This window comes from Podarcis liolepis, assembly GCF_965112155.1.
Source record: "Podarcis liolepis genome assembly, chromosome: 11".
NCBI lineage: Eukaryota > Metazoa > Chordata > Lepidosauria > Squamata > Lacertidae > Podarcis > Podarcis liolepis.
In genome coordinates, this window is record NC_139565.1 from 57,860,930 (window position 1) to 57,873,276 (window position 12,347).

At 49.3% G+C, this 12,347-nt stretch overlaps 1 protein-coding gene across 2 annotated transcripts in view; it reads right to left on the reverse strand.

Annotated features, from left to right (window-relative positions):
* The window catches only part of SETBP1 (SET binding protein 1), a 257,268-nt gene extending 246,500 nt beyond the window's left edge, over positions 1 to 10,768 (reverse strand). For both annotated transcript variants that reach the window (XR_014517224.1, XM_083465686.1), the window contains exon 1: positions 9,569 to 10,768. The gene's annotated coding sequence lies outside the window, so the exon portion shown is untranslated. The remainder of the gene's footprint in view (positions 1 to 9,568) is intronic.
* Between the last annotated feature and the right edge of the window lie 1,579 nt (positions 10,769 to 12,347).

The following is a 12,347-nucleotide window of genomic DNA, read 5'->3' on the forward strand; positions in this document are numbered from 1 at the left end:
CACTGTTACTACTGGAGTCCCCATGCTAACCAGGCACTGTACACAAACCAAAAGAAAATACACAGGCCCTTGGCCTCAGGGATGCTTCGTAGGTCCAAGAAAGCAGGAACAGAAGGGAATCTCTGCCCAAGATGGATTGTCCATGTTCCCATTGCGCTGAAGGGAAGAGTAGCAGGATAGGAATGAATTCAAGAAGCTCACTCGGTGAATATGCAGCAGAAGATGTGCCAAACCTAGGTGTTGTTATCCCTTTACCCCTTCTTCTCTCCCTTTAATACAGTGGTTCCCAACCTTTTTTTGGCGATTCCCAACCTAAGCATCTCTAAAACCCCGACCTATAATTCTTATTGCTTGTTGTCTTTGTCCATGGAGTTTTCTTGGCAGGGATACTGGAGTGGCTTGCCGGTTCCTGCTCCAGGTGGATCACGTTTGGTGAAAACTCTCCACTATGGCCTGTCCATCTTGGGTTATTCTCTGAGTTATTCAAGCCCCTTCACCACGGCAAGGCAGTGATCCGGGTCACAAAGAGTCGGACACGACTAAATACAACATAATTCTTATTATTCAAAAAGTGAACTCCTATTCACGTGGAGGAAGCCTCAAAGGCCATCAACTGTTAATAACTCATTCTCGAATTGCCCCCCCCCCTTAAAAATCAAATTGCCCCCCTGTGGGGTATGTGCCCCCCCGCTGAGAACAACGACTTTAATGGCAGCCTGAAGGCCAAAGTAGGCTCAACGGCAGCAGCCATTTTGTTTAGCCACCTGTCTGCCACACATTCATGGATAAATCAGGTCTGGATTTTAAAGGTGGCATGTCTCAATTCCTCCCTACCTTATCATCACCCCAATACTCAGGTACCCAAATCCTTGCTTCAGTTACAGACGTTAGCACGGCTGGATGTGAAGATCCTGAGATGACAGGAAGCAATGAAACAAGATGGTGGAGGGTGGTCCCATCTGATGTTTAAACACACCTGCTTCATACAAATGGGGCGATTGTGTAATTAAGCATGTGTGTCCAGTCTGACCCCAACATGCAAGATTTTAAGGCAGAAGCTCTTCCCGCCAATTACACAGGAAGAGCCTCACCTGCACCAGGTTGCTACAAAGGGCACAAGAGCAAAAGGTGGCAGTGTAGATAAGGCCCTGCTCACCAAACTGTCTTATAGGTGAAGACAGGAGTCGTCATTGCAGAGGGCTAGTCTAGGCCATCCTTTGCCAAAAGGGGAGTCCTCCAGATGTTTCGGACCACAATGGTTGGGGGTTGATGGGAGTTGTAGTCCAAGACTAGGTTGTCCAAAGATGTTCTCAGTACTAGAAAAAGAGGTGCCAGAACTCATCATGAACATCTCCCTTGTTCTCTTATAATGGTAATGGTGCCCAGCTGAGAAGTGCCAGAACTGAGTTCCAGTGAGTACTGACTGGAAAAAGGAGGGGGGGAAAGCCCTGGATATTCTAGACCTTTCTCAGTCTTGGGTCCCTAGGTATTGTAGGACTACAATTCCCATCATTCCTAGCCAACATGGCCAGTGGTCAAGGACGGTGATGGGAGTTGTAGTCCAAAGGCTGCTTTAACCTGAAATTGGTGAGTAAGGGTCTAAGTTCACCCAGCTTCTTCAAGTTTATTTTATTTCAAATGAGTAAAGTAAAACAGTAGATAATACACAAAGGCCATATTCAGGGTTGGGGTGGGGGAAATGGACTTCAAGATCCAAATGCCTAGACAAACTAACATGTCTTATGTAGGAAGCTGCCTTATACAGAGTCAGACCATTGGGCCTATAATAATAATAATAATAATAATAATAATAATAATAATAATTTATTATTTGTACCCCGCCCATCTGGCTGGGTTTCCCCAGCCACTCTGGGTGGCTTCCACAGAGACCAAAAATACACTAAAATGTCACACATTAAAAACGTCCCTGAACAGGGCTGCCCTAAAATGTCTTCTGAATGTCAGGTAGTTGTTTATCGCTTTGACATCTGGTGGGAGGGCGTTCCACAGGGCGGGAGCCACTGCCGAGAAGGCCCTCTGCCTGGTTCCCTGTAACTTGGCTTCTCGCAGCGAGGGAACCGCCAGAAGGCTCTCAGTGATGGGGGTGGAGATGCTCCTTCAGCTATACTGGGCCGAGGCCGTTTAGGGCTTTAAAGGTCAACACCAACACTTTGAGCTTTTAGCTGATCCATCTTCAAAGCCCTTGATGCAGCCTTCAAGTTTATCTCTTAGTTATTCCTCGCATTTATACCCCATCTTTTCCTCCAAAGAACTCAAAGTACTACATGGTTCTGTTCAGCGTTCAAAATTCACCAGGCACATTTTGCACCTGGCTTTCAACCACTTGCGACCAAGTGAAGATGCCCAGGCACCAGGATGCCACCTGACACCTCCGCCATCTGGAGGTGTGTGCCTGGGAATCCTTGGCCCTAACCTGTTTCCACACACTAGCAACATATCCTGGGGAATTCCATCTGTTATATTTTATCCGCACCATCAGAACGAAGTTCAGGAACCCAAAAGTTGTATTGAAAAACACAACTTTTGAGCTGTCTGGCCTGCAAATGCCAAGTAGCCGTTCCGTTTTGGCCACCGCAATCCCGGTATGAGGAGGTAATTGGTGCCTAGCTGATATATCTGAGTTTCTAACACTGGTTCCATTTAGGAGGGGGGCGCTGTGGGTTAAACCACAGAGCCTAGTACTTGCTGATCAGAAGGTTAGCGGTTCGAATCCCTGTGACGAGGTGAGCTCCCGTTGCTCGGTCCCTGCTCCTGCCCACCTAGCAGTTCAAAAGCACGTCAAAGTGCAAGTAGATAAAGAGGTACCACTCTGGCGGGAAGGTAAACGGCGTTTCCGTGCACTGCTCTGGTTCGCCAGAAGTGGCTTAGTCATGCTGGCCACATGACCTGGAAGCTGTACGCCGGCTCCCTCGGCCAGTAAAGCGAGATGAGCGCCGCAACCCCAGAGTCGGTCACAAATGGACCTAATGGTCAGGGGTCCCTTTACCTTTTTACGTAGCTCAGTGGTAGAGCAACTGCTTTGCAGAAGGTCCCAGGTTCAGTCCTCGACACCCTATGTTGGGCTGGGAATGTCCCTATCTGAAACCTTGGAGAGGCACTCTGAGTCAGCACAGACAATACAGAGCTAAGTGGGCCAGTGGTATGTTTCAGTATAAGGCATCTTTCAATTTTCCTGTGCCCCTAATTTGTATAGAATGTGGTAGGAATGTTGAAGGCCAATACCGGGGCTTCAAATGCCACCAGGCTTTATCCAGGACACAGGAGCCCTGCAAGTATTTTTGCAAATTTAAAGAAAAGGGCTCTATCTATTGAACAGCCAGCTAGTTTCAGGTTCTACAACATTCCAGCTTCAAGCTTAAACCCAGGGCAGGGCTCTATACATGAAGTCTACAGCATTTAAAATCAGCCCTGAGAAGCCTGGTACTGTATACTCCCTGTGTGACCGAGGGGAAGCCATTGCTGTTTTGCCCTCAAGCTCCCCATCTGTAAAATGGGGACAAAGACAATGAGCAACACAGGGTGGTCCAAATGTCTGGCTCAGTTATCCCCCTCCCCAACAGAACCTCCCCAATACTCCATTAATGCTGTCAAAAAAAAAAAAAAATCCAACAGGAACAGTTTTCCCACTTCACTGTGCTGGGAGGAGCTTCTCCTGCTGGATTGCTGCCTGTTGCAGCAGCAGCTGTAAAAGGGCACTGGAGCTTTGCAAGAAATAGGTGGGGGAAATGAAGTGTCAAAGACAAGGCAGATTTGAAATAGAAATACGTAATGTCCAAAAGGAGAACATAACAGAAAGTAACAGATTCAAAACAAATACCAAAGAGGAAAGGGAGAGAAACTTTGTATCATCGGATGCTGAGAAAAAAAGGAAGGCAGTTATTTTAGGATCACACAGATATAAAGCTTTGCAGGGAAACTTACAGTACAGTGGAACCTCGGGTTAAGTACTTAATTTGTTCCGGAGGTCTGTTCTTAACCTGAAACTGTGCTTAACCTGAAGCACCACTTTAGCTAATGGGGCCTCCTGCTGCCGCCGCGCTGCCAGAGCCCGATTTCTGTTCTTATCCTGAAGCAAAGTTCTTAACCTGAAGCACTATTTCTAGGTTAGCGGAGTGTGTAACCTGAAGCATATGTAACCTGAAGCATATCTAACCCAAGGTACCACTGTACAGTGGATGCTCAGGTTGCGAACATGATCCATGCAGGAAGCATGTTCGCAACTCGCAGTGCCCGCAACCCACAGCACCGTGTCTGTGCAAACGCGGGTTGCGATTCGGCGCTTCTGTGCATGCGCAAAGCGCGATTTAGCTCTTCTGCGCATGCACAAGTGCCGAAACCCAGAAGTAACGCGTTCCAGTACTTCCGGTTCAGCGTGGTGTGCAACCTGAAATCGTGCAACCCAAAGTGTCTGTAACCCGAGGTATGACTGTACAGTGAATTCAGATTATCACAAAGTTTAGACAAGCAGATAGGTAGCCGTGTTGGTCTGCCATAGTCAAAATAAAAAAATTCCTTCCAGTAGCACCTTAAAGACCAACTAAGTTAGTTCTTGGTATGAACTCATTACCAAACTTAAAACCATGGAGAGACCTGGTTTGAACAAAGACATTGGATTCTTATCTCATTATACATGACTAAGCCATTTCTCACCTTCTCACCCCTTGCCTTTTCCTGTAAGACCTATTACAGTCGTTAAGAGTCGTCAACAGGCTCATCTCAGCTATCTGCCAATCTCCCATTCCCACCACCCTTCTGAGTAATACCCCTCTCCACCTTCTCACTATATAGAAGGGTCTGGCAACTTCTGTTTCAGTGTATCTGAACAAGTGTGCATGCACACGAAAGCTCATACCAAGAACTAACTTAGTTGGTCTTTAAGGTGCTACTGGAAGGAATTTTTTTATTTAGACAAGCAATATGTCCTCCTTTATACTTCTATTGGTTGAGAGTATAAAAACCCTCCTTCTGACTGAAGGTTTGAGCACTTGGTTATTTCTGAATTCCTTCAGCGAGTTGAGCCCAGCTCCAAAAGCTTTTCAGGCCCTTTGCATCAGATTGGCAGGGCGTGACTTTAAAGACATGTGTCTCTTAATAAAAAAAAACACCATTGCCACCAAGGTTCCTGAGACTGAATGCACACTTGAAGCTGGTCAGAGTTGCAAGCTCCTGGCCACCCTGCAAAATCCTCCTGTCAGTATGGGAGGGATCGAGTTACTTCCCTCCCCACCCCCCAGCAAGAAGATGAGCAGGATCAACAGTCGGCTTGCTTGGAACATCCTTTCCAACTCCACAGATGTACATATAAGGCAATGGCACACTGGGTGCCCCCACCCCGGAGCGGGCTGGCCGGCATCGCTCCCTTGCCTCACCACTTTGACCGCACTGCCGGGCTGCTGACATCTTAGAGTTAATGAAACACCTCTGCTTTCAATATAAAGTAAGAGGCGAAAGGGCGGGGCGGGAGGCGAAAATATGGTCCGCATATGCTTTCTCTCCCTTCCGCTTGGTTACATGCCACCTACTTCTGACAGGGCTCTGTCTAGACCACCGTTTGCTTCCATAAGTCAAGAGAGGAAGCATAACCCAAAATCCGTCCTCTTCCCCCTCTTCTCAAGCTCTCAGCTAATATTGAGAGACCTTTCCTAGAAAGCTCGCTTCCTACCAATCTTGAGGGTTTCCTGTACCCTCTTCATCTCCGGGCCAATTCCTTTCCACATCCGTGAAAATGTGGGAATGTGGGAATCTGTGGCGGGGAGGGGGAGAACTGCTACATCAGAATGCAAACTCTAGGAAGTTTCTGCAGGAGCAGAGAGTTGCTAGGAGGAGCAGGGAAAGATACAGTGGACACTCGGGTTGCAAATGTGATCCATGCGGGATGCACATTCGCAATCCGCAGCGTTCACAACCCACATCTGCGCATGCACGGGTTGCGATTGGCACTTCTGCACATGCGCAAAGTGCAATTTAGCGCTTCTGCACATGCGCGACCGCCGAAACCCATAAGTAACCCGTTCCAGAACTTTCGGGTTTCGGCAGTCCGTAACCCCCAAAAATGCAATGTGAAGTGGCTATAACCCAAGGTATGACTGTACAGTGGTACCTCAGGTTACAGACGCTTCAGGTTACAGACTCCGCTAACCCAGAAATAGTATCTTGGGTTAAGAACTTTGCTTCAGGATGAGAACAGAAATCATGCAGCAGCGACATGGCGGCAGCAGGAAGCCCCATTAGCTAAAGTGGTGCTTCAGGTTAAGAACAGTTTCAGGTTAAGAACGGACCTCCGGAACGATTTAAGAACTATCTTAAGAAACATTGTAAAATTAATGAGTGCTAGAATGATGTGGTGTTAGAAAATAAATGGAGTACAGCTGTAAAGATTAAGTCAAAAGAAAAGAAAGGTTGACAATTAGATAAAATTAAGGGTGAGGATTTGCTGAACTAAATATTTGAAATGGGAATGCAGATAGGGGAGGTATGAGGAGGTCGGTGAAGTAAGTTTTAAGAAAATAAGGTTTTGAAATTATACTTGTTCTTTTTTGTTTGTGTTTGTGTGTATTGTTTTGTTTGATATAATTTGTAAAATCTTAATAAATATTTATATATAAAAAACAGACCTCCGGAACGAATTAAGTTCTTAACCCGAGGTACCACTGTACTCAGCTCTTGAGTTCAAGAAGCCTTCTGCTAGGATTCTTACTTCCTCAGAATAGATAGTATTTCACCCCCAGTATGAAATCATCCTAGGTAGCTTTCTAGGGAAGAGAAACAGAAACTAGCTCTCAACTTCCCACTCACCCATTCTCTTTCACTATGGAGCCTAGAGGCTCCAAAACACTAAACACATGAACACTTGCACTGCACTTCGCTGCCACTGCAGTCTCTCCTCCAGGCACTAAGGAAATAGGCCTGGAGCAAAAGAGATGAATCCGATGACCCATGCTATAGGAACCACCATTGAAGAACTGATCTGGAGGAGGAGGAACCTTTTCAAGGCCACGCAAGTCTGAATCCGCTCACCCTCCCAGATCCCGGCTCCTCCCAGATCCCATCCACCCCTCCTTCACACCCAGACACCCTCACACACACCCTACACCAAAAGCCATCCACCCCATGCAAAGGAAAACCTCACTACTGCAGCTCTGATGGGGTTTTCCTGCAAAGGCTGCTCTCCCTTCTTTTCCTCCTGCTTCGGTTTGGAAGGGGGAGTCTTGGATTTGGCAGTGGGGGAGGGAAGGGCAGGGGGGGGAGGACTTGGCTTTGTTTTCTTCCCTGCTGGGGAGGTCTGTGCGCTCTAACAGACTGGCAAAGTTGACAGAGTTTTTCCACCCTCCACAAACAGGTCCAAACTCAATCCGTTGCCTCCAACACATCCAGATGAAGAGAAGGCACACACAAAAAGCCAGTTCGCATGCGAAATCATCACAACAATGCCAACTAGATTTCCTAAAGCACAACTTTAGTGGATGGCCGAGATACAATTTTGGGGAGGTTGCAATGTTCCGGGGGTTGAGAGAGAAACCCCATTCAAACAACAAGGAAAGAAATTCTTCTCTTCTCTCCATCTTCTGGACACAACATAATCTGTATGGTGTTTCTACAATTCCCCAAATACATCACAATGCTGCGTTACAAAGGAGCCATCCACCGAACACAAAAGTATCTATTCCAGCTTATTACTTGATATCAAGCCTCGCAGCATTTGCTATCAGGCTATTTCAACCTTTTATTTATTTGTATTTTTTCAAAGCACGCAGCATTCTGTTGCTGTTTGCAAAAGGAAAGGCACGAGAAGGGAGGAAACCAGAGGCTAAGATCACCTCCTGCCCTCGCCCCCACATGTGCTACAAGCTCTTTCGCTTTCTTAATGCCTCCAACCTCCAGCATTTTCTCTCCTCTCTTGCAAAATAAATAGATAGCTTTGGGAGGAAAAAGCACAGCAAAGTGTTTGCAGGAATCAGAAGCAGAGCTCGGGAATTTGGAGGGGAAGACGCAGACACTGTGTTTTTGGTGTGTGTTGTTTTTTTTAAAAAACCACACCAACTAAGGCATGGGAGGGTAGCTGAAGGGTAATCCTGGATTTATTAGTAGCCGATCTATTAACGAGGTTGACTCTGACACAAACAGGGAAGCGGGCGGGAGAGAGAGAAAAGAAAACCTGCACTGTTAATTATCCAGCCCCTGCTACACGGACAAACACACAGAGCGAGCAGGGCTTGTTTATGCGCCGCAAACCGTAGCAGTTGCCAGAGTGTCCTTTTGCCAATGTCAAAATAGCACTCGAAGAGCCTCGCAAAAGGCTTGGCCGGAGAAGGGGTGGGGGTTGGGAGCCAAAGTATAACGCAAACCGCGCAAACATGAAACGGTGTGGCCGTAGTGCACTGTGCAATACCCCCAAATTCTGATGCATGCTCGCTCGCTCGCTCTCTTTTAAAAAAGCAGCGCTACCATCTCATTCTGCTCCACAGCCACACTTTCCTGGCGCGAAGCTCGTTACTCTCGCAAGATCCACGCTGGAAGCTGCAAGCGAGAGGGAATGCCGTCTTGCCACCCGCTCCGCACACCTCAGACACAGCAAGTCTGCCACCTCCCAGCCAACCACCAGCAAAACCCCATAAGCAGGCAGGTTACTACGGGTAGGTGGGTCGCAGAGGAAGGAATTTAACAGCCCAGTCCTATACGCATGCTTACTCTGGGATAAGTCCCAGGCCTGCCCCTTTGCAACCCGATCCTGGCTCCTGTTTTGCTCGTAGGTCAGCCTACTCGCGAGCAAGTGCCCTGCAGGACGTGCGCTAGCCTTGCTTACTCCCAAGTAAGCCTGCAACAGCTCTGCAGCCGGATCCCTCCCGCAGGAAGTCCTGCTGCGTCCTCGGCCCCCAAGTAAAGCGCGCGGGGAAATTGACAGCCGCGCAAGCGCCACGAGCTGGGCAGCTTTCCTCGGCAGTAAACCGACTGGATCGGGGCCTGCTCCCAAGCCAGCGCCTGCAGGGGCCCGATCCGACGCCTGTTCTCTCTAAATTCAGCAGAGGGTGGTGGTGGTGGGCGGGGGACTCACTGCCATCCCAAGTCACAGTGAGCTAGCTTAAGGGAAAGGAGGGGAGTCTGCTCCGCAGGCTTACCTGGGAGTAAGCCCCCTTGAGCACTGCCTGTGCCTGGGGTGACTGGTTGGGGGCTTACTTCCGAGTAAACACGCCTAGCCTCGGGCCGCATGCGCTCTTGGGCAAACTCCTTCCAGCACCCAAATCACGACCCCCCACTTTCCCTCGCACCCCTTAAAAAAACCAAAAGCACATCAAACTCACGCAGATCCGCAACTAATATCTGCATATAATACTCACAGGTTATTGCAATACGAGTGACTTTTGAGCAACAAACGCAGCGCCAAGAAGCAGCGGGGAAATCCCCCTTTTCCCGCGCCTCCAAAAAAAGAGCTCAACTTTTCGTCCTCCTGGCACCCATCCGCCAGCCTTCTGGAACCCCCTACAGACACCCCCCAAAAAGCTCCCCAGCCCTCCCCCCAAGCACCCACCCATAGCTCATGAGGACTCACCCATTATCTTCTCGGAAAGCCAAGCGCCCGGCTTCGCTAAGCTCCCCAAAGTCCTTCGTGGGAGCAACGCGCGCCTTGCCTCTCCTTTCTCCGCGCTTCGCGAGGATTCTTCTCAGCCGACCGCGATGCGTGTAGAGGGGAGGCTGGGGAGGCGTGTGAACGGAGTAGGGAGGGGCGGGTTTCCAGATCCCGACCCCTAAGCCCCTTTTTTCCACCCCTCCAAAAAAAATGTTTTTTAAAAATAAATAAATAAAAGCAAAGCACCCTTCCCCGCCCCCTAAGGTATTATTGCTCCTTCGGCTGCCGCTCCTGTTTGGCGATTTTGGCGCAGGGGCGCCATGGCGCGCGGGGAACTGTCAGATGGGGGGGCCGGAGGGGGGAGGCGGAGAGGCGGGTTCGCGGGGGCTTCTCGGCGGAGACCCCCACTCAGGAAAGAGGGAGGGAGGAGAGGGAAGGAAGGAAGGAGGGAGGGCGAGAAAAAGGAAAGGGAGACGATTGCACACGGTCGAGAAACAAGGGAGATGGAAACAGATTTTCTCCTCTCTCTCTTTTTTTCCTCCCAAGGAGGTGAAAAATGGCGCCTCTCGAACAATTTCTCTTTTTTTCAAAACAAATCACGCATGCAAAAACAAAAAAAGATATATATATATTTTAAAAAGCCGAGTGAGGTTAAAAAAATTGCTACGGGCTTTTTTTAAAAAGGGGGGTGGCAGTGGAGGGGAGGGAAGAAAAGAAGGAGAAAGACTGGGGAGGGGAGGAGAAAGGGAGAGGGAAGGAATTGCTCTTCTCGTTGCGAAGAAGGGAAATCAATGCACTGGCGTAAAATCCCGGTCGACGCGAGGCGAGCTGCCGCTTGGGGTCCTCCCCCCGCTCTCTTTCTCTCTCCGGTGGGTCCGCGGGAGGGCAAATCCGGGGGCGCGAGCGGGACCCCAGCCTGCGCCCGGCTGCTCCCGCTCGCGGCTCCAAGGGCGACCTGCCTGGCTCCCTTTCGCTCGCTTCCTCTCGCGCTCTGGCTCGGCGAGCCCTCGAGGGCTGCTGGAGAAACGGTTTCTGCCGATCACCGCAGTTTCATCCGAGCCGGAGAGGAGAAGCCTGCGCCGCCGCCGCCGCCGACACTGTCGCCTCCTCGGTGCGTCGTTGCTGCTGCTGCTGCTGCTGCCGCCGCCGCCGCCGCCGGTGGCTTGTGCAGGTCTCTGGCTTGCTCCATAGCTCCCCCCTCCGTCGCTTTTCCCTTCCCTTCCAGCGCCCCCGGTGGCCAAGCGCGGGAAAGGAGCGTCGAGGGAGAAAGAGAAAGAATCATAGAATCAAAGAACGGTCGGAAGGGACCCATGAAGATCATCTTGTCCAGCCCATTGCAATGCAAGAGTATGCAGCTGTCCCATAAGGGAATCGAACCTGCAACCTTGGTGTTATCCACGCGGTGTTCTAACCTACTGAGCCATAGCACACACACTCTCTCTCTTTATTTATTCAATTTATATATCGCCTTTTATCTGAAGATCCCTGGGCACTGTACAACATTAAAAACATAATAACATGGCATAATAACAAAAAACCTCAATAAAATAGTAGTATTCTTGATGGAATACTGATTTCTTGATGGAAATCAGCCCTGAGTGCTCACTGGAAGGACAGATCCTGAAGCTGAGGCTCCAATACTTTGGCCACCTCATGAGAAGAGAAGACTCCCTGAAAAAGACCCTGATGTTGGGAAAGATGGAGGGCACAAGGAGAAGGGGACGACAGAGGACAAGATAGTGGGACAGTGTTCTCAAAGCTACCAACATGAGTTTGACCAAACTGCGGGAGGCAGTGGAAGACAGGAGTGCCTGGCGTGCTCTGGTCCAGGGGGTCATGAAGAGTCGGACACGACTAAAAGACTAAACAACAACAACAATTCTTGATGGTACAGTATCATTGAATCATAGAATTATAGAGTTGGAAGGGACCCTGAGCGTCATCTAGTCCAAGCACCTATGGCAGATGGCCATCCAACCTCTGCTTAAAAACCTCCAAAGAAGGAGAAACCACCATCTCCTGAGGGAGTCCGTTCCTCAGTCGAACAGCCCTTACTGCCAGAAAGTTCTTCCTGATGTTTAACCGTAATCTCCTTTCTTGTAACTTGAAACACCCTGGGGAGTTCACTTCGGTGCTGCTAAGGCACAGATTTGAATTCACCCCTGATGGCGCACTCCATTGTCTCTCAAGACAGACGGGTGCAGCAACAACAACACATTGGATCACCATCGTTCAATTTGTATGCCGCCCTTCCACCGTTAAAACTATGCGCAAGGTGGCTTACAACAGGGCAAGGTTTACATCATCGCAAACACAGCGCAAGTCGTCGTCAACAATACTTAAAACACATCAGAAAGTACAGCGCCAAACTGAAACAAATTCCACACAATTCACCATAAGGTCTGAAAATAAAGATGCAAAAGCAACAGCAACAAAAATAACCCCACAACACCCACCCCAAGGGTCTGGTCAGCAGCCTCAGCTTTTGTAGCTGGAGTCAGTCCTGGTCCCATCTTCCCAGATCAGGTGGGAAATGGCCAGCAAAGCAGGGAGCACGTCTTCCAGGACTCACAGCCAAGTTGGTCTTGGTTCTCTTAAATGCCAAGTTTAAGTTTTCTCTGAAAGAAGCAGGTAAAGGTAAAGGGACCCCTGACCATTAGGTCCGGTTGTGGCCGACTCTGGGGTTGCGGCGCTCATCTCGCTTTATTGGCCAAGGGAGCCAGTGTGCAGCTTCCGGGTCATGTAGCCAGCATGACTAAGC